At 41.2% G+C, this 20,345-nt stretch overlaps 1 protein-coding gene across 7 annotated transcripts in view; it reads right to left on the bottom strand.

Annotated features, from left to right (window-relative positions):
* ERC2 (ELKS/RAB6-interacting/CAST family member 2) overlaps nucleotides 1–20,345 on the bottom strand; it is a 980,761-nt gene that overhangs the window by 959,690 nt on the left and 726 nt on the right. Inside the window, exon 2 of one of the 7 annotated variants that reach the window (XM_059879782.1) lies at nucleotides 10,819–10,967. The gene's annotated coding sequence lies outside the window, so the exon portion shown is untranslated. 7 annotated transcript variants of the gene reach the window in all.

Raw genomic sequence — 20,345 nt, 5'->3', positions numbered from 1 at the left:
TATTAAAGAATTTACAAATCTCCTGAGAACTTAAGGTTGTTTTTATTTCAATAATCTAAAAATAAATAATAGAAGGATATTCTTGATCATCACAGCAGCCATGCCCATTGCATTGAGCAACAAGCTATACCCTAAGGAATCACCATGGGTCAAAGTGAAAGAAAGAAGATGGACTTGTAAATCTAACTGATGTGTCCTTACCCAATGAAAGGTAATGGATGTCAAGTTCCTCAGCATGAAGCAAAGTTTCGAGCAAGTTGGATATTGTGAATACGGTGGGAGAATTGAGTCATCACTCAGCACACAGCAGGGTAGACCAGATGACTGCCAAGGAGCCTGCCCAGAATAGTTGGCATCATATTCCAGTTATAAGCAGCAATTTAGTTAATGTGGTTATATTAATGTTGTTAATTTGAATTAGCAACATGAAGTGTACTTAATTTCTAAATTGATTTAAGTTTTATAAAGATGTAGGAGCTTAGGAAAAAAACCTTACCAGTTTTATGCTTATACCATTAAAGGTGTCATTACAATAACAATAACTTAAGTCAACCCTGGAGTTCTACAAGAAACGACTTTCTTTAAAAGGGATCTCATCTAACTTTGAGAAACCTTGGGTAAGTGATTAAACACATACCAGGCTTGAGTTCTGAAACTCATACTTATCATCTGTTTAACCTTGAGTTAGTTAACAAACCTCTCTGAGCCCTAGTATCTCAGTAAGTAACAATGGCCTCAGGAGGGACAAGAGTTACTTCACAAAAAGGAAGTGCTGCTACTGCTGCTGCTAGGTCGCTTCAGTCGTGTCTGACTCTGTGAGACCCCATACATGGCAGCCAACCAGGCTCCCCCGTCCCTGGGATTCTCCAAGCAAGAACACTGGAGTGGGTTGCCATTTCCTTCTCCAATGCATAAAAGTGAAAAGTGAAAGTGAAGTCGCTCAGTCATGTCCGACTCTTTACGACCCCATGGGCTGCAGCCTACCAGGCTCCTCCACCCATGGGATTTTCCAGGCACGAGTACTGGAGTGGGGTGCCATTGCCTTCTCCGAAAGAAAGTGAGTCATAACTAAATCAGAAAAAGTGTAAGTGCTCAGCACAGTGCCTGAGACTTGATAAATATCAGTACAACAACCCTCATCATTGTCAATAGTAACTACAGACACATTGTATTCATTTCTTAAAAGATGATCATCATGTTGTCAATAATTAGTCCTTTGTTCTCTATTCATTTCACAAATGACTATAAACAGCATTCAGATTCTGAGTCTCAATGGTCCCTTCAATCTCTATGATCAGTTCTTGAAAAGACAGTAACAATTGCTTCAATTATTAGGAAAAATAATACTAGCTACATAGGTGGCTTTACATGGATCCTGGGAAGAAAACTAGAACATTAGGTACAGTATGTTTCTTCCTTATGAGTAAGAGAAGAAAAACAATATTAAATGTGTTGCAAGGGATCTAAAAAGATTAGATGGTTTAAAATGCTACTAAGCAATTTGCACATGAGATAAAATTTTAGCCAGTGCAGCAAAATGCCTCATTTGTTCAAAGTAGTCACTGTCCCTATCTAGTCAGTTCATCTCTAGAGTCTCTCCCTCCCTTTGGGGGAGAATCTTTCTTACCCCATTGACACAAGGCCTGGCCATGTGACTGGTTCTGAAGAATGTAATGTGAGCTGAAATGACACATGCCACATCCAAATAGAAGCTATAAGAGCCATCTTGTGAGTAAACCGTTGTTTTTTTCTTCTCTACCATGAGAACACAGTTGATCTTAGCCAAAAGACTAAGAAGCTGGACTGTGAAGAAAGCTAAGCACTGAAGAATTGATGCTTTTGAACTGTGGTGTTGGAGAAGACTCTTGAGAGTCCCTTGGACTGAAAGAAGATTCATCCAGTCCATCCTAAAGGAAATCAGTCCTAAATATTCATTGGAAGGACTGATGCTGAAGCTGAAACTCCAATACTTTGGCCACCTGATGCAAAGAACTGACTCACTGGAAAACACCCTGATGCTGGGAAAGATTGAAGGCAGGAGGAGAAGGGGATGTCAGAGGATGGAGATGGTTCGGTGGCATCACTGACTCAATGAACATAAGTCTGAGTAAGCTCTGGGAGTTGGTGATGGACAGGGAAGCCTGGCAAGCTGCAGTCCATGGGGTCACAAAGAGTCAGACATGACAGCCACTGAACTGAACCATGAGAAGAGCTCCTTCAAGGAAGGGACCACTCCTTCAGCTTGAGCCCCAGAATAAAGACAATGTGGGGTAGACCCATGCAGTACCCAAGAGACAGAAGTAAGCCACCGTGATACAGAGTTGTTATCTCAGTGTAACTTGACAATATCTGACTAACACACCCAGCTCCCTCAAGTGCAGTACTAAAACAAAATATTTAATATTTAGGTTAAAATACAGAGTAACATTTCCTCACTGATTGATCTCTCATTTCTTTTCTCCTTTTGCCACAGTACCAATCTAATGTCATCTTTTCAGGGACAAAATGTCTCATGTTAGATCTCTAGATAAATGCAAAGCATTTGTAAATGATGTTTTTTTCAGACAGATACACAGAACCAACCATTTTAACTGCCTCTAAATGTATTCTCTTTATCATTCTTGGGCCTTGATTTCTTCCCTAACAAATAGGTGCTCCTCATGCTTGGACATCAAGATGAAGATAATTATTAGAAAGGCTCAAAGGAGGATAAATCCTGCTGAGGTAATGTAGTTGCATCAATGGGCATGGAAGGAAACTCATGACTCCGTGGTCAGCACATGTGTGAGTGCCTGCCCTGAAGCAGAGCCCCATGAAGAGTCCAGTCATGCCTGGCCCAGGAATGCATCCCCACTGGATGTCAGGAGAAAGGGGACCCATACATCTGCTACCTGTGATTCCAATTACAATGGATCTAGGAGTTCGAAATTGCCCCATATGATGCCACTGTCTTCCCTGCAGCATTTTGCAAAACAGATGATTCAACTCTGATAGGTGCTTGAAGGCAATAACCACATCTCATTCATCTTCAAATCTCAGTACTATTACACTTATAACAGCACTCAGTGTAGAGCAGTTAAAAGCAAGGGCTTTGAGTCAAGAGTCCAGAATTCAAATTCTAGCTTTTCTACTTACTTGGGTAAAGACCTTGTAACAAATGCCCTTAAGTGCCCCACTAACGTCCCTCTGACTTGAACATTTTAGAGTGCCCCAGAGGACTTCACACAGCCAACATCAGCATCTCTGCTGAGGGACTCTTTTGAACCCTGGAAAACTATTCTACTTTTGCAAGGGGTGGGATGTAAGCGCCAGGGAATTAACCACTCTTAAAAACAATTGACAGGGGCTTCCCTAGTGGCTCAGTGGTAAAGAATCTGCCTGCCAGTGCAGGAGACATGGGCTCAATCCCTAATCCAGGAAGATCCCACATGCTGCAGAGTAACTAAATCCATGTTCCATAACTATTGAGCCTGTACTCTAGAGCCTGGGAGCCGCAACTGCTGAAGCCTGAGTGCCCTAGAGCCTGTGCTCTGCTACAAGAGAAGCCACTGCAATGAGAAGCCGGCACATCGCAGCTAGAGAGTAGCCCCCACTTGTCGAATCTAGAGAAAGAACTGCACAGGAACGAAGAATCAGCACAGCCAAAAATAAATAAATAAAATTATTTTTTAAAAAAACTGACAAATAACTATACACTAATGTTCATAGATACATTACTCATAATAGCAAAAATGTAGAAACAAACCAAATGTCCATTGACAGATACACAGATAAACAAAATGTAGTATATAAATACAATGGACTATTATTTATCCTTAAAGAGGAAGGAAACTTCAATACATGCCATAGCATGGATGAGTCTTGAAAACATTAAGCTAAGAGATGTAAGCCAGACACAAAAAGACAAATATTGCATGATTCCACTTATAGAAGGTAACTAGAATAATCAGATTCATACAGGCAGACAGTAGAATAGTGGTTTCCAAGGGCTGGGGGCAGGAGGCAATGGGGAGTCATTGTTTAATGGACACAGAGTTTCAGTTTGCGATGATAAAAAAATTCTGGAGATCGAGAGTGGTTATAATTACACAAAACTGTGAATGGACTGAATATGACAGAACTGGACCCTTAAAGATGGTTTAAATGATAAACATTATGTGTATTTTACCACAATAAAAAATAAATTCTCTAAAAGGAAAGAAAAAGCAACCGACAGAAGTTGGTGGTTATACACCCCTGTTTCCTCAACCCTACATGAGATCATACGCAGACAAGTGTTTTACACTATTCTTCAGAGTTTCCTTGTAAGATTAAACTCCAGTCATCACTGTAGTAACTTGCTGAATAACATCCCAGCTATCGGCTGCCTTCTCCTCCCTATCTTACATCCATGTTCACCTACTGGTATTCCCGGTGTGTCCCAAACAATTACTTGTACTAGAATACCAAGATAAGTATTCTAGAAAGCTTCTGTCTTTCTGGGAGAAGCTAAACTAAGACACACAGGCAAGTTCCTTAACTTCTCTAAGTGCTAGTTTCCTCATTTTGAGAAATAACACTTGGATCATGGAGGTACTGCCAAGATTAAAAGAGATAATTCTTGATTAGCGCAATGTCTGACACACGGAAGGTACTCAAGATGGGTTTTTGAACTTCTGGCCAAATAGTTATTTGCCATTTTGATAAACCGTCTCTCTCAGTCAGGAAAGACTAGAAATCCAAGAGTTATTCTTTCCCATATTCTATCTGATTAACACCTCCCATGATTTCACATTCATCATTTAACCACAAGAAGCATGAAAAGGAAATGGAATTTTGCACCCAACACAATTCTTTGCTTAAAAGTGGGCACAGCTCCTGAAGGAAACAAGCTCCCAAATATCAATCAGCATTTCCAAGGCAGACAGATCACTGTCATACCCTCCTGACCAAGGGAATCAGAGGGCAGTGGGTTTAATTCTACACAAACCTTAATTCTTACCCATCTTTCTCTATGGCTACAAATATACCATCTCGGCATCACTAAGGCATATGATGAGGACTAAAATGTATTTTGATTTAGATCATACCTGAATGGTCTAGTAGTTTTCCCTACTTTCTTCAATTTAAGACTGAATTTGGTAATAAGGAGTTCATGATCTGAGCCACAGTCAGCTCCCGGTCTTGTTTTTGTTGACTGTATAGAGCTTCTCCATCTTTGGCTGCAAAGAACATAATCAATCTGATCTCAGTGTTGACCATCTGGTGATGTCCATGTGTAGAGTCTTCTCTTGTCTTGTTGGAAGAGGGAGTTTGTTAGGACCAGTGCATTCTCTTGGCAGAACTCTATGAACCTTTGCCCTGCTTCATTCCGTATTCCAAGGCCAAATTTGTCTGTTACTCCAGGTGTTTCTTGACTTCCTACTTTTGCATTCCAGTCCCCTATAATGAAAAGGACATCTTTTTTGGGTATTAGTTCTAAAAGGTCTTGTAGGTCTTCATAGAACCATTCAACTTCAGCTTCTTCAGAGTTACTAGTTGAGGCATAGACTTGGATTACTGTGATATTGAATGGTTTGCCTTGGAAACAAACAGAGATCATTCTGTCGTTTTTGAGATTGCATCCAAGTACTGCATTACGGACTCTTTTGTTGACCATGACGGCTACTCCATTTCTTCTGAGGGATTCCTGTCCACAGTAGTAGATATAATGGTCATCTGAGTTAAATTCACCCATTCTAGTCCATTTGAGTTCGCTTATTCCTAGAATGTCGACATTCACTCTTGCCATCTCTTGTTTAACCATTTCCAATTTGCTTTGATTCATGGACCTGACATTCCAGGTTCCTATGCAATATTGCTCTTTACAGCATCTGACCTTGCTTCTATTAATTAAAAGACGCTTACTCCTTGGAAGGAAAGTTATGACCAACCTAGATAGCACATTCAAAAGCAGAGACATTACTTTGCCAACAAAGGTCCGTCTAGTCAAGTCTATGGTTTTTCCTGTGGTCATGTATGGATGTGAGAGTTGGACTGTGAAGAAGGCTGAGTGCCAAAGAATTGATGCTTTTGAACTGTGGTGTTGGAGAAGACTCTTGAGAGTCCCTTGGACTGCAAGGAGATCCAACCAGTCCATTCTGAAGAAGATCAGCCCTGGGATTTCTTTGGAAGGAATGATGCTAAAGCTGAAACTCCAGTACTTTGGCCACCTCATGCGAAGAGTTGACTCACTGGAAAAGACTCTGATGCTGGGAGGGACTTGGGGCAGGAGGAGAAGGGGACGACAGAGGATGAGATGGCTGGATGGCATCACTGACTCGACGGACGTGAGTCTTAGTGAACTCCGGGAGTTGGTGATGGACAGGGAGGCCTGGCGTGCTGCGATTCACGGGGTCGCAAAGAGTCGGACACGACTGAGCGACTGAACGGAACTGAACTGAAAATGTATTTAGTCTTTTTCTGTTCCACAGTGTACCAAAGGAAACCATGGAATCATGAAAATCCATTGAGGTATATCCTTTGCTAGGTCCATTGTATTTTCTTTGGTTTATCTTTACTGGTTTGCCAAAAGACAGTGAATTTTGTTAAGCACTATGACCAACAATGCCACTAAGCAAACCAAAAGAGTCCAGCCCTGGTGGACTTTTCTACATAAGACTGGTGAGTTCAATTACTATCTATTACTTTTGCAGAAAATACCTTTCTCAATATACATGTATATTTTTAAAGCTGAACAAACAGTTATTTAAAGCTGAACAAAAAGTTGACAACAGTTATGTTAAAAAGGGAAGCTCTGTTCTCCAAAACCAATAAGTGACAAAATCCCAAGTTACATGTTGATTTTTATCATTACCCACAAAGCTTTTTTCCAAAATTCCCTATGTCCATAGCCCGTATCTTCTTTCTTATCCCTCACAACTAAATAGAGTTGGTCACCTTAAGTCCACAGCCTCTGACTGAGTACACACCATCTACACTGGGCATTTTTAATAGTGTCATCTTTGCCTCAATTACATTATGTTTATGAGGCTCAAATTTCTCACCTTATTACTGTCTGTTTTTCCATTTCCACTTACTTTTATAAAATAATGAGAAGATTAAAGAAACACTCAAATGATTACAAAAACTCTGCTATACAAACATGGTGATGTTGTTGAACTGTTGGGTTGACCAAGGGTTTTTACCTGAACAAACTTTTTGGTCAACTCTATAAAACTATTTTTTAGCAGGTAAGGCCATGATATAGCAGCTCAAATGTTGATTTACAAGCTGAAGCACAGAAGTCAAGATTAATATATGAAAGACAGTTTATCATGCTACCATCTAGACTACAAAAATCATACAGAAGTAAAGTCATAGGCTGCTGAGATATATGGCACACTGAAAACAATTTCAGCACATAACTCTCAGTCTTGTACATCTCACAGAATAATTAGAACATTTTCACTCATGAACTTTCTTACACCACTTTCAGAAGCCGTACACTATGAATTACTTCAACTATTTCCTTCGATTGGTCTAACAAAGTCTGTTTAATTGCACCCATTAACTGCAAACATTTTAAAACAAGATCTATACTCTGTGCTCTGCTCAAAACTCACTGAAAAGAACCTGATCCCACACAACATCCACTACTACTACTACTACTAAGTTGCTTCAGTCGTGTCCGACTCTGTGCGACCCCACAGACAGCAGGCCCACCAGGCTCCCCTCCCTGGGATTCTCCAGGCAAGAACACTGGAGTGGGTTGCCATTTCCTTCTCCAATGCATGAAAGTGAAAAGTGAAAGTGAAGTCGCTCAGTCGTGTCCGACTCTCCTCAACCCCATGGACTGCAGCCTACCAGGCTCCTCTGTCCATGGGATTTTCCAGGCAAGAGTACTGGAGTGGGGTGCCATTGCCTTCTCCCACAACATCCACAGAGATGCTCAAAAAACAACATCCCACTCTGGATCTTTTATCAGGAGCATCTTCACCTGCAGAAAGTGTGTTTGGTCAATGAAATCAGGGTGGACACTGCTAGGATTCCCAAGACCATATTCATAATCTTTCCATTGTTTTCCAGGTCATCCTGCTAATACCCAGTGTCAAATTCCATACTCCCACCAATACCAGAAGCAGGTAGTTATTGCCACGAAAGTGGAATGAAGGAAGAATAAAGAGAATTCAGCATCTCTGACTGTGTCATTCCCCTACTGAAACCCTTTGATGGTTAAGCTACAGTCTTAATGGCTGTTACTCTTCCTGGCCTCTCTCACCAGCCGCCACCCCAAGCCAAGCTAATTTCCAGCTCCACAGGTCTACTTTAATATCCCCAAGCCCCCAAACTTCCAATCTCTTGTTCATCTTTGGATCTGGACTCTTCCCTCTGTTACTGTACCATCAAAACCCAAGTCCACACTAGCTAACTCCACTTCCTGTTCTACCTCACCTTAGGTGTTAACCTTCTTCTAGACATCTCCCTCCATCATTCATCCATGAATCTCCTCAGTTCTCCTGGAGGAAGATAGCCTGGGTATTCCCCCATAAGAGCTCCCACTCCAGTAGCCTGCTTACTTGCTTAGTCCCCCACTAAAGGCTCAGGCCCTCCCCCCTGAGCCCCTCAAAATCACCTGCTCTGTATAGCTGCATCCCCTGTGCCAGCAGAGAGCTGGCATGAAGCAAGCACACACATATAGAGTGAATACATAATATAATGGCTTAACTCTTTGTTAATAAAGTCCATCATGAAAGCATACTGGCCAGTTTTGTTTTCCAGGACAAAGTCATTAATAAAATCGCAGTTACTTAGTTGATCCTTTGCCAAAAAATATGCTGTAAAAAAAATTAGTTTAGACCTGGAGAAGGGCCAGATGATTTTGATATATATCAAGAAAGAGAAAAATAAGCAGAAAGCTAGTGGTAAAGCCAGGAATAGAATTTAGGTCTCTTGACTCACAGGTCAGGGCTCACATCTCTATATCCAAAAGAATCTGCTCTGAAGTTATTCTAAGTAACTATTCACATTGCTGATTTTAAGGATGTCCTGTCAACGTATTCAAAGTCTGTGTATGAAGATAGTTCTTTCTCAGGCTTAACAAGAATGGAAAGAATTTTCCTTACACACCCCTACTAACTGCTCCATGCTTGCGAGCCTGATGAACAGCAGTTACTGACACTCAGGGGCTTTTGTATTCACCCAGCATCTAACGGGGTCTATTTCAATGAGCTTCTAAGAAGGCCAAGCTTTCACCCCATTTGCTACCCAACCTCCTGCATCCCCCCATGGAGAAGTTTCAGACACAAGATGACTGCTGCTAAGTTGCTTCAGTCGTGTCCGACTCTGTGCGACCCCATAGACGGCAGCCCACCAGGCTCCCCCATCCCTGGGATTCTCCAGGCAAGAACACTGGAGTGGGTTGCCGTTTCCTTCTCCAATGCATGAAAGTGAAAAGTGAAAGTGAAGTCGCTCAGTCGTGTCTGACTCCTAGCGACCCAGTGGACTGCAGCCTATCAGGCTCCTCCATCCATGAGATTTTCCAGGCAAGAGTACTGGAGTGGGGTGCCATTGCCTTCTCCCCACAAGATGGCTAGAGAACCAAAATGGGGTGGGGGAGAGTGTAGAGGGAATTTGGGAATTTTACCCAAAATGAACAAAAAACAATCACCAGGAGGAAAGAAAACACATCTAAAGCCCTCTCCTGAGAGCTAAACGTGGAAAAGGATCAACAACACTGCTCCACTAGGATCCTGCCCTTTGAACCAGAGCCTTGCTTCTCCAGGGATGGCAGTTAGCTTGGAGCCAGCCAGCAGGAAGGCAGAATGGCTAACATGACTTAAAACAGGAACAAGAAAGCCATCATGGTAGGAGTCTGGCATCTACACCAGGTTGACCAAGAATATAACTAGAGATCAGACCAATCTCACATCTTACGGAACCACTCAGCCTTCCACCTTCAGAGTGTTATTCTCCACCCTCAAAGCAGCCCCCAGACTCCAAATCACCTTGGGGCCCTACTTTCAATCACTCTGGGCCCACAGAGGATGTACTGCCATCCTTCACTCTCACCTTGTTTTAGAGAAACCTGCTACATAGAACAGTAACTACTGAGCACAAGTTGGTATAATTCCTTACATAAAACCCTGCCCTTTCTTGCTATAATTAGCCATACTGTTTTAAGGGAAAGCCTCTCACAGTTCGCAGAAGGATCTGAGTGTATTCTTAAAGAACACACTGCTCAATTCCCATTCAAGCTCTTGTCTTCTGAACCACTAAGAAGTTGCCTTGAATTAATAGTGTGCTCTTAATACACTTACAGGGGAAGGCACTTTGCTGCCTGTGATTCATTCATATTCTGAAATCACAGAATGACAACTACCTTTAGGGGTGGAAAGCTGTAAGGCAGGAAGAAAGATGGAATGTTATTAGACTCCCATGCATACACATAGATGTGTGTGCACACACTGCACATACACAGGAGAAGTAAGAGAGCAAAATATAGACTTTGAAGAAAACACAGCAAAGTAAAACTTCTGGTATAAGGTATCTATAAATATTGCCACTGGCCTTTCATCTATAGGTATACTTAGCCCAGAGAGAGCTGGTATAAGGCAGCAATGAACATTGTCACCCACCTTCCATCTATAGGTGTACCTACCCCAGAGAGAGCTTCTGGTATAAGGTGTCTATCAACGTTGCCACTGGCCTCCCATCTACAGGTGTACCTACCCCAGAGAGAGCTGCTGGTATAAGGCATCTATGAATGTTGCCACTGGACTTCCATCGACAGGTGTACCTACCCCAGATATACCCAGCAACCCAACCCATCCTCCCCATCTGCTGGAGCTGCAATCTCACCATTAACTTCCAGGAAAAAGTCATCACTTAGTTCCTTCCTAAAAGTGCTGGCTGCCTTTATTTTCTTCTCTCGCTCTCCCTTTTAATTTCGTTGAGTGCCCACTAGGTGCCAGCAACTAGAGATTTCCTGGAACTTCAAAGAAACACATCTGAAAAATGAAAGTGGAGAAGGGATGTGCAAGATGTTAAAAGCAGAACTTGAGGCACAGTCCTGGGAAACAAGGCCAGTCAAGTGCTAAGGAAATCCAGCTAGAGCAGAAGTTGAACTGGCCCAAGACAGGGGTAACCAATTACATCAGCAATTAAGTCAGTGAGAGAGTAGCCTCGAATTTCCCCAGCTGAGACACAGTGAGTAGCGATTCATGCAGAGAATTTGGCCCTACCCATAAAAAAGAGACAATCTGGCTCTTGCTGGTGCCTTTTCCTTGACATTGGTGGGGCTCAGTGGTTGCTTCTGTTGTTACCATGTGAAAACACTCTCCTACTACACCCAGTGATAATTCAACAGCCTGAGAGTCAGGCAGATGTGGGTTCAAGTTCTCGCTTTCCCACGACATGAACTTTAAGCAAGTTCCTCTGCTCATTTATTTAATCAACAAATACTTATTTAGCAACCACAATGTATCAAAGATTCTACTAAGCACTGGGGGTTAAAGTGCAAATAAGCACTTTGCCTTCTAAGTAAAAGGCAAAAATTCTTGCCTTCATAGGTTATCAAATTCTTTGAGTCTCAGTTTCCTCACCTATAAAATGGTGATTATATACCTACCATTATAGGCACTATGAGATGAGGAATATAAAACACCTACCACACAGTAAATGCTCATAACTGGTATCCTTCATAGAACAGAGAAAACTTATTCACAAACCCCAACTACAGTGTAAGCTCCAAGTGAGGAACTATCTATGGTTCATCCATATAGCTTCAGTACCTATCACATAGTAGATGCTCAATAAATATTTCACAAATCAATGAATGAGCCCTCAATCCACAGTAGCCATTATTATGGTAACTGAAAACAATCATTCTTTCCTGAGCCACTGAGGTTCTATTATCTTAAAAAGCAATAGGGCATTAAATTAAACACTTTTTTTAAAAAAAGTAAGGTGTGCTACACAATATTTATTTGGACTTTTTTTTTAACATGAGAGCAATGGCAACCCACTCCTGTACTCTTGCCTGGAAAATCCCATGGATGGAGGAGCCTGATAGGCTGCAGTCCATGGGGTCGCGAAGAGTCAGACACGACTGAGCGACTTCACTTTCACTTTTCACTTTCATGGATTGGAGAAGGAAATGGCAACCCACTCCAGTGTTCTTGCCTGGAGACTCCCAGGGATGGCAGAGCCTGGTGGGCTGCCGTCTATGGGGTCGCATAGAGTCGGACATGACTGAAGCGACTTAGCAGTAGCAGCAAACATAGTTAAGTATTCCAATTCACGGGGTTCCCCCAGTGGCTCAGGGGCAAAGAATTTACCTACAATGCAGGAGACACAGGTTCGATACCTAGGTTGGAACATCCCCTGGAGAAGGAAATGGCAACCCACTGCAGTATTCTTGCCTGGGAAATTCCATGGACAGAAAAGCCTGGCGGGCTACAGTCCATGGGGTCGCAAAAGAGTCAGACACAACTTAGCGACTAAACAACAACATTCCAAATCGTAAAACCTATGAGTACAGAGACCTACACAGACAGTAAATATACATGCTGCCTTCTATTTTTCTAAGAACAAAGTAAGGACAAGCTGGCCAGGCCTCAGGTTGATCTAGAAGACACTTCAAAAGCAAGTTAAATAAAGTTTAGCAGATAAACTAAAGATGCTAAAGATTGCTAAAAGATGATCTATTAGTAAAGAGCAGTTCCTTAAAATGCTGCATAAACAATCACAAAATCTCAATAGCTTAAAACAACAAAGGTTTATTTCACTATAACATATAGTCACATTATATGTCCAACGCCAACTGACTGGAAGATTTGTTCATTTAGTAACTTAGGGACTATGGCACACGGAGGCTCCATCTCAACAGGCGTTGCCATGATCATCACAGCAGAAGACAGTATTGGACAGTCTCACACTGGAAATTAAGTGTTCTAGAAATAGAGGTGACACAAGTCACTTTCAACATATACCTAGAGAAAAAGTAGCCATGGTGAACACTAACAATCTCTACCCTCAGTTCAGTTCAGTTCAGTAGCTCAGTCGTGTCTGACTCTTTGCGGTCCCATGAACCACAGCAAGCCAGGCCTCCTTGTCCACCACCAATCTCTACCCAGGATGATACTAAAATCAGCAAGCTGTGGAATAACAAAGTGATTTGTTAAAGAGGATGCTCCAATAAAACATCTGGACAACTCTAAGATTCACATAATCCTGGACCTGGGAGAACATGTAGGGAGCATTTCAGAGCAGTAGCCTCAATATAAAGACATCCCAGACTACATAAACCCGGGCCTTGAATTTTCAGAGCAACTCTACTTTTTTCTATATTAAACTGAAGGTCCAGACAACTTTTTATTCAGGAAACAAAAGTTCCTACAGCTGAAAAACATTTGAAAACCACTAATGTAAACCAAATCCTTTATTTTATAGATTAAATAAAGTAGAGAAACAGGGGGAAAGGAGGCCCAGGAAGTTAAATTGACCCTACCCCACCTCTAAGAAAGCACCAAAATGTTTAGCAGATGCGGAAAAAAGTCCACGGACAGAATTCATTGTGCTATTGCACCACTCTCTGGCCTTACCCTTCATCTCTGCTACCTTTAACTGGTGCAGTAGAGCCAGACCCAGATCAAAATCATGTCATACAAGGTCATCAAGGGTTCAATAAATGATACAGACAAGTAGAAGTCCCCATCTATTGCACTAAATAATGATTCACATCCCATTAACAGTTCTCTATGTTACTCATTCCCTACTTCCTGGCAAATGTGAAACCATTAGTAGAAGTTAATACTAACCTTCAGAAGACTTTAGTTTTGTTCTCAGAAGATAACATGTTAATAGCTGACTATGATTTGCGTTCAGTTAGTTCCAGTTTCTTCTCACATTGCCAACTCACCTTTGTGTTGAGCTTTTCCTCCAGTTTCATTCACACTAAAGCACTGGGTGACATCACTTAAGTCTCAGTGGTCCTCCAAACTCCAGTCTCTGTCTTTGTCAAGTCATGTTATACAGTGGCCCCTCAGTATCTGCAGAAGATTGGCTCCTAGAATGCCCATGGATACCAAAATCCAAGGATGTTCAAGTCCCTTACAGTCAACCCTCCAGACTCAGAATCTCCATATATTGAGGGCCAGCTGTATTCTTTCTCCCAGTAATAAAACTCAAACTTTTCAGCCTGGAATCCAGTTTCCTCCCTCAATTTTACTCCAAACTACTTCTCCAACAGAGTCTCTATTGTGGTACTTATCTGCCCAGCCAAAGGCAGTATGATGACCCTAAAAGTCAAAATGACTCAGTAATGAATCCTAGATCTTGTGCAAATGCCTTAATCTGATTTTCATATTCTCACCCTTGAAATAGGTATGATAGCATCTATTTGCAGAGGCTCTTGAGAAGTTATATGTATCAGTGAAGATTATGTTTGACTACAAGTAACAAATAGTAGCTTACAACTAAGGAGGTTATTTGTTTTAAGTAATAAGAAGTATTGATTTAACAGGGAAAGGCAGTCTAGGCTTGTACTATGGCTCAACAATGTCATCAAAACCAACAGCCTTCCAGGTTCCAGCTTTGTCATGTTTCATATATGCTACCCATCTCCTGAGGTACCTGTACACAAGTCAAGAAGCAGAAGTTAGAACCAAATATGAAAAAAACTGACTGGTTCAAAATCAGGAAAAGAGTATGACATGGTTGTATACTGTCACCTGCTTATTTAACTTCTACACAGAGTACATCACTCGAAACACCAGGCTGGATGAATCACGAGCAGGAATCAAGATTGCTGGGAGAAATATCAACAATCTCAGCTCTGCAGATGATACCACTCCAATGGCAGAAAGTGAAGAGGAACTGAGAGTCTCTTGATGAGGGTGAAAAAAGAGAGTGAAAAAGCTGGTTTAAAACCCAACATTCAAAAAACTAAGATCATGGCATCTGGTCCCATCACTTCATGGCAAGTAGAAGGGGAAAAAGTGGAAGCAGTGACAGATTTTATTTTCCCGGGCTCCAAAATCACTGTGAGCAGTGGCTGGACCCATGAAATTAAAAGATGCTTGCTCCATGGAAAGAAAGCTATGACAAACCTAGACAGCGTATTAAAAAGCAGAGACATCACTTTGCCGACAAAGGTCTGTACAGGCAAACCTATGGTTTTTTCAGTAGTCATGTATAAATGTGAGAGTTGGACCATAAAGAAGGCTGAGCACCGAAGAACTGATGCTTTCAAATTGTGGTACAAAAGAAGACATTTGAATCAGTTCTAATGAGGTGGATGAAACTGGAGCCTATTATACAGAGTGAAGTAAGCCAGAAGGAAAAACACCAATACAGTATAATAACGCATACATATGGAATTTAGAAAGATGATAACAATAACCCTGTGTACAAGACAGCAAAAGAGACACTGATGTATAGAACAGTCTTATGGACTCTATGAGAGAGGGAGAGGGTGGGAAGATTTGGGAGAATGGCATTGAAACATGTAAAATATCATGTATGAAACAAGATGCCAGTCTGGGTTCGATGCACAATACTGGATGCTTGGGGCTAGTGCACTGGGACAACCCAGAGGGATGGTATGGGGAGGGAGGAGGGAGGAGGGTTCAGGATGGGGAACACATGTATACCTGTGGCGGATTCATTTTGATATTTGGCAAAACTAATACAATTATGTAAAGTTTAAAAATAAAATAAAATTTAAAAAAAAAAAGACACTTGAGAGTCCCTTGGACAGCAAGGAGATCAAACCAGTCAATCCTCAAGGAAATAAATCCTGAATGTTCATTGGAAGGACTGATGCTGAAGCTAAAGCTGCAATACTTTGGTCACTTGATGTGAAGAGATGACTCATTGGAAAAGACCCTGATGCTGGGAAAGGCTGAAAGTTAAAGGAGAAGGGGGTGGCAGAGGATGAGATGATTAGACAGCATCACTGATTCAATGGATATGAATTTGAACAAAGTACAGGAGATAATGGAGCAAAGAGGAGCCGGGTGTGCTGTAGTCCATGGGATTGCAAATAGTCAGACATGAGTGAACAACAAAAACAACTTATCTTTGTTAATGAAGTTGGCTGCTGCTCCTCAAGGCACTGCACCCATATTCCCCACAGCAAGAAGCAAAAAGGGGTCAAAGTATCATTATTAAGACCTGAGTTTCGTGGCCATTCACATAAGAGAGTTTGGGAGTGTAAGACAGGCATATTCCCATCTCAAACAAAATTGGAGTTCCTTTAGTGAGAAAGGAGAGAATGAATACTAGATAGGCAACCAGAAAGTAGGCCTATCCCAATATTAAATGATATATTTACCAATATATCCAAATATTAAATGATATATTTCACATAAAGTGCTAAACAGAGTGGAGAGTACCTAGCACATAATTAACTGCTTAATAAAAGCTAGGCTATAATTACTATTATTATAATTATTATAGTTATTATCACCTTATTATTCACCCCTCTAGCCAAATGAAATAACTCATTATATCCAGATGTGCACCTTACACTTGCACTATATCCCCTGTTCTATCTCTAACACTACCACTGCTTCAAGGAAGCAGGAAAATGCCATTTCATCTACAAAGTGTTTCCTGACACCTATTCCTTATAAGTTCTATGGTAACAGGATTCATATCAGACGATAACTCCTGAGCTCATCACTCCATTGAGCACAGTCCCTCAAACACAGTAGGTGCCTGGATCATTTAAGTAATTCATGTATATACTCATGTATATATTCATACCTGCTTTTGCAGTCAATCCTCTGGAATCAAACACGGTATATTCCTGAAATGCAAAATACTATGTTTATATGTCATAAAAATAGGGGTAGGAGTGACGGGAAGACTGCATTCTCCAAAAATGAGAAGAAAAAATTTAAAAATTCTAAAAAAAAAAAATATTCTTTTTACACATTGTAGGAGTTCAGATTATAGTTCATTAAATATTCTCTCCCCAACTACGGGCAGAGTTTACTTTTAACCATGGATGTTGGGCTTCACCATCTAACTTGGTATATCCAAAAATATCATTAATGGAAATGACATTAGCTTGTACAGTTTGACTTGGCTCTTAAATACACTGATCTGCCATGAGAAGAGCATGCCCCACGTAGCTTTCAGCCTGGGCCCCAGAACACAGGTGGAACAGCCCAGGATCCAAGCTACAACCTACAGCAGAGCCATCACAGGAGCCCAACCACGATCAGCCAAAAATAAGAGTCAACAGACAGACTCATGAGGGTGAGAATAAATACCTGTTGCTGTAAGTCCAGGAGTTTTGTTACACAGCAAAAGGTGATTAATTTTTCTTTTACCATTTGATATAATTTCACGTTTCTTACATAATCATTCATTTTGCTCCTTTTTTTCTCATAAAAAAGCAGTGATTGAAGCATCTCTGTCTTTGGTACACCTAATGATTTTTATCTTTGGATCAACTATTTTAAATTTATAAGACCTACATTATCATTAATAGCAATGCTTCTGTTTTCCTTTTGTTCTACTATCTTTCTAAAACAAGGAAAATCACAATAAAGTATCAAGGAATAATATAAACATTGCTAAAACTCAACTGTTGGCTGGCAGATAGATCTCCCATATGACAGCCAACGTGTTAAGCTATTAGCTGATAAAAAGGGGTTATTAAAGGAAGTCCTGCTGCTGCTGCTGCTAAGTCACTTCAGTCGTGTCCAACTCTGTGCAACCCCATAGACGGTAGCCCACCAGGTTCTCCCATCCCTGGGATTCTCCAGGCAAGAACACTGGAGTGGGTTGCCATTTCCTGCTCCAGAAAGGAAGTCCTAGTAAAACAAATAAAAATGTTAATTGTACAAAGTCAACGCTACCAAAATCAAAGACTATCTATTGAGGTGAATTTGTAGACTCCAATACCATTCATCTAAACTCACTTTTCAGGATACCTATATTGGCAAGCCATGACCATTGAGTTTCATCAATGGGAAGAAGACACTGAAAGGCTAAAGTCTGTGGCTTTTGTTACATAAAAAAGCAAGAGAGCCATATTGTTTTAATAGGATAATTTTAAACATAACTATATTTAATCACTAATTAAAAAGAATCCCTTTGTAAGTGGAAAAGAAAATAAAATTCCTATCCTTTAGAGAAGAAACGATAAAAAGCCAGTTAAATGAAAAGAGTATGTATTCAACTAAGACATATTCACAACTCCAGGTGGAACCTTAAGGTATCAAGGAAGATGGAAGAGTGTGCATGTTATTTTGTTTTACTTTCTTTGAAGTCATCATTAAGTCTGGAACCAAATTTCCTTCGGGCTAGAGTTGACATACTGGAAATGTACAACACACAAAGTTATCTCATTTGCTTGATGGTAGAAGAAAGAACCTTCAAAGTGGCGAGGCAAACAGCACAGTGAAAAGACCATTAATATCACAGTGGACTCTTAACAGAATAAGCCCTATGTAAGCTGGAAGAGTACACACTCCAGACTGAACCCATGCAGACTGCAGAACCAGAATTTGAATTCAAAGCCATGCCCAACGTCACGGGGTCTGGATCAGAGAAACATGGGCTCAAGTTCTCACTCTCACACTAAACTGTAGCAATATACCTAATTTATTTTTGTTTCCTTATCTATAATTTGGGGATAATAATAGTCCTACCTACCTCATAAGGGCTCCTCAGATGGTAAAGAATCTGCCCACAATGCAGGAAGATCCCCTGCAGGAGGAAATGGCAACCCACTCCAGTATTCTCACCTGGAGAATCCCATGGACAGAGAATCCTGGCAGACTACAGTACATGGGGTCACAAAGAGTCAGACACAGTTGAGTGACTAACACACACACACACACACCTCACAGGGGCTCTGCAGGATTTAACAAAGGAAATACATGTAAAGTACCCCTAAAGTGCTTGCATATGCAATAATAATGATGATGATAATTAACAAACCTGGCTCCTACATGAGGACTATTCTAATCAGTGTACTCTAGCCCACAATCTGTTCATGATATGTTCAATGCAGAGCTTTATATTCACATTCAGGTACGTCTTCTGTAAGGCGACAGCTCTCTGGATCAATCAGTAATTTTTCCACTGAATTAAGGGAGAAGAGTATTGAAAAATTAGCCATTCACTAATAGAGAGTTGAGAAGATCTGGTCTTCTACCCACAATCCATCCACCCTTGAAAATCTTGCTGGTGAAAGCCACGCTTTCATCACGATTCACACACCACCCTCCCAAACTGTGAAGGCTTTAATTAAAGCAGAGATGCAAACCAACAAGATGGCTCATCTTAGAAGCAAATTCACCTTAAAGGCAAACTCATCTACCCTCCAGAAAGCATCTGGCTTGACCCCACTGCCACCTCCAAACTGACATCCAAACTGGAAGTGGAGAAGGCAGGTTTCACTTCCAGAAGTTGAGTTACACCATCAAAAACTAAAAGAATCCCTTCTATTCATGGTAGTTCAAATAAAGCATGTTTGCCTGCTTTGAAAATATCTTTATAAATCTCTCCCCCCCCCCCCCCCATAGAGCAAAGAGCTAAGTACTGTATACTGAGAAACAATGTGACTTTACAAGGGCAAGATTGACCATAGGAGACAAAGTGCCACACCCTTTTCCAGAAAGCTCAAGAGTAAATGCTATCTCTTCTAAAGCAGCTGCAATTCTAGAGAAATCGGTTGACAATTCTAATCCCCAGCACACTCTCCCATTTCATCCTTTATACAGATTCATTTCATTTTCATTTCTAAGCCAATGGCCTGAGCATCCCCAACTACTACAACTAAAACGGGGGTGGCAAATACAAGTGAAGCATTCTTGCTTCTGAGCCCATTTTTGAAGAGTTTTCTTCCCGCTTGTCTGCCTCTCACAGCTGGAATCTCATACCTGGTGTAAACCAATAGTTAAGGAAAACCACTGATTTAAAAAGCCAACCAGGAAACTAACCATGACAAGTGGGAACTGCCCTCCTCTCTCAAGCATTGATTGGCTCTTGAGGTTCCAGCGGTCCCCGTTCTGCCCACATAAGTGGCAGGTGTGGCTGTCAATCACGGAGGGAGCTGACAATTCACCGCTCCGGGAGTAAATTGCCTTTCATCCAGCAAAGGCAGGTAGCCGCCTAAAATCGATCTGCTCGTAACAGAGGGGACCCTCCCTCTGAGGCAAGGAGAAAAGAGACCCTTAAGTACAAAATTAAAAAGGCAGGGCCGATCCGAGTTTACAAGAGCTGTTTATTATCCCGCACCAAAGCAGCCCTAATCTTCACTGTCCTAAGATGATCTTTCAAAGGCTCGGACAATAATTTTAAAATAAAATGAATAGGTACAACCCTCTAAGTATCCCTTCTCTTGTATAATTCGGAGATGGGAA

The sequence above is a fragment of the Bos taurus genome, chromosome 22, assembly GCF_002263795.3.
Source record: "Bos taurus isolate L1 Dominette 01449 registration number 42190680 breed Hereford chromosome 22, ARS-UCD2.0, whole genome shotgun sequence".
Classification (NCBI taxonomy): Eukaryota; Metazoa; Chordata; class Mammalia; order Artiodactyla; family Bovidae; genus Bos; species Bos taurus.
This window is presented reverse-complemented; position numbering and strand designations above follow the sequence as displayed.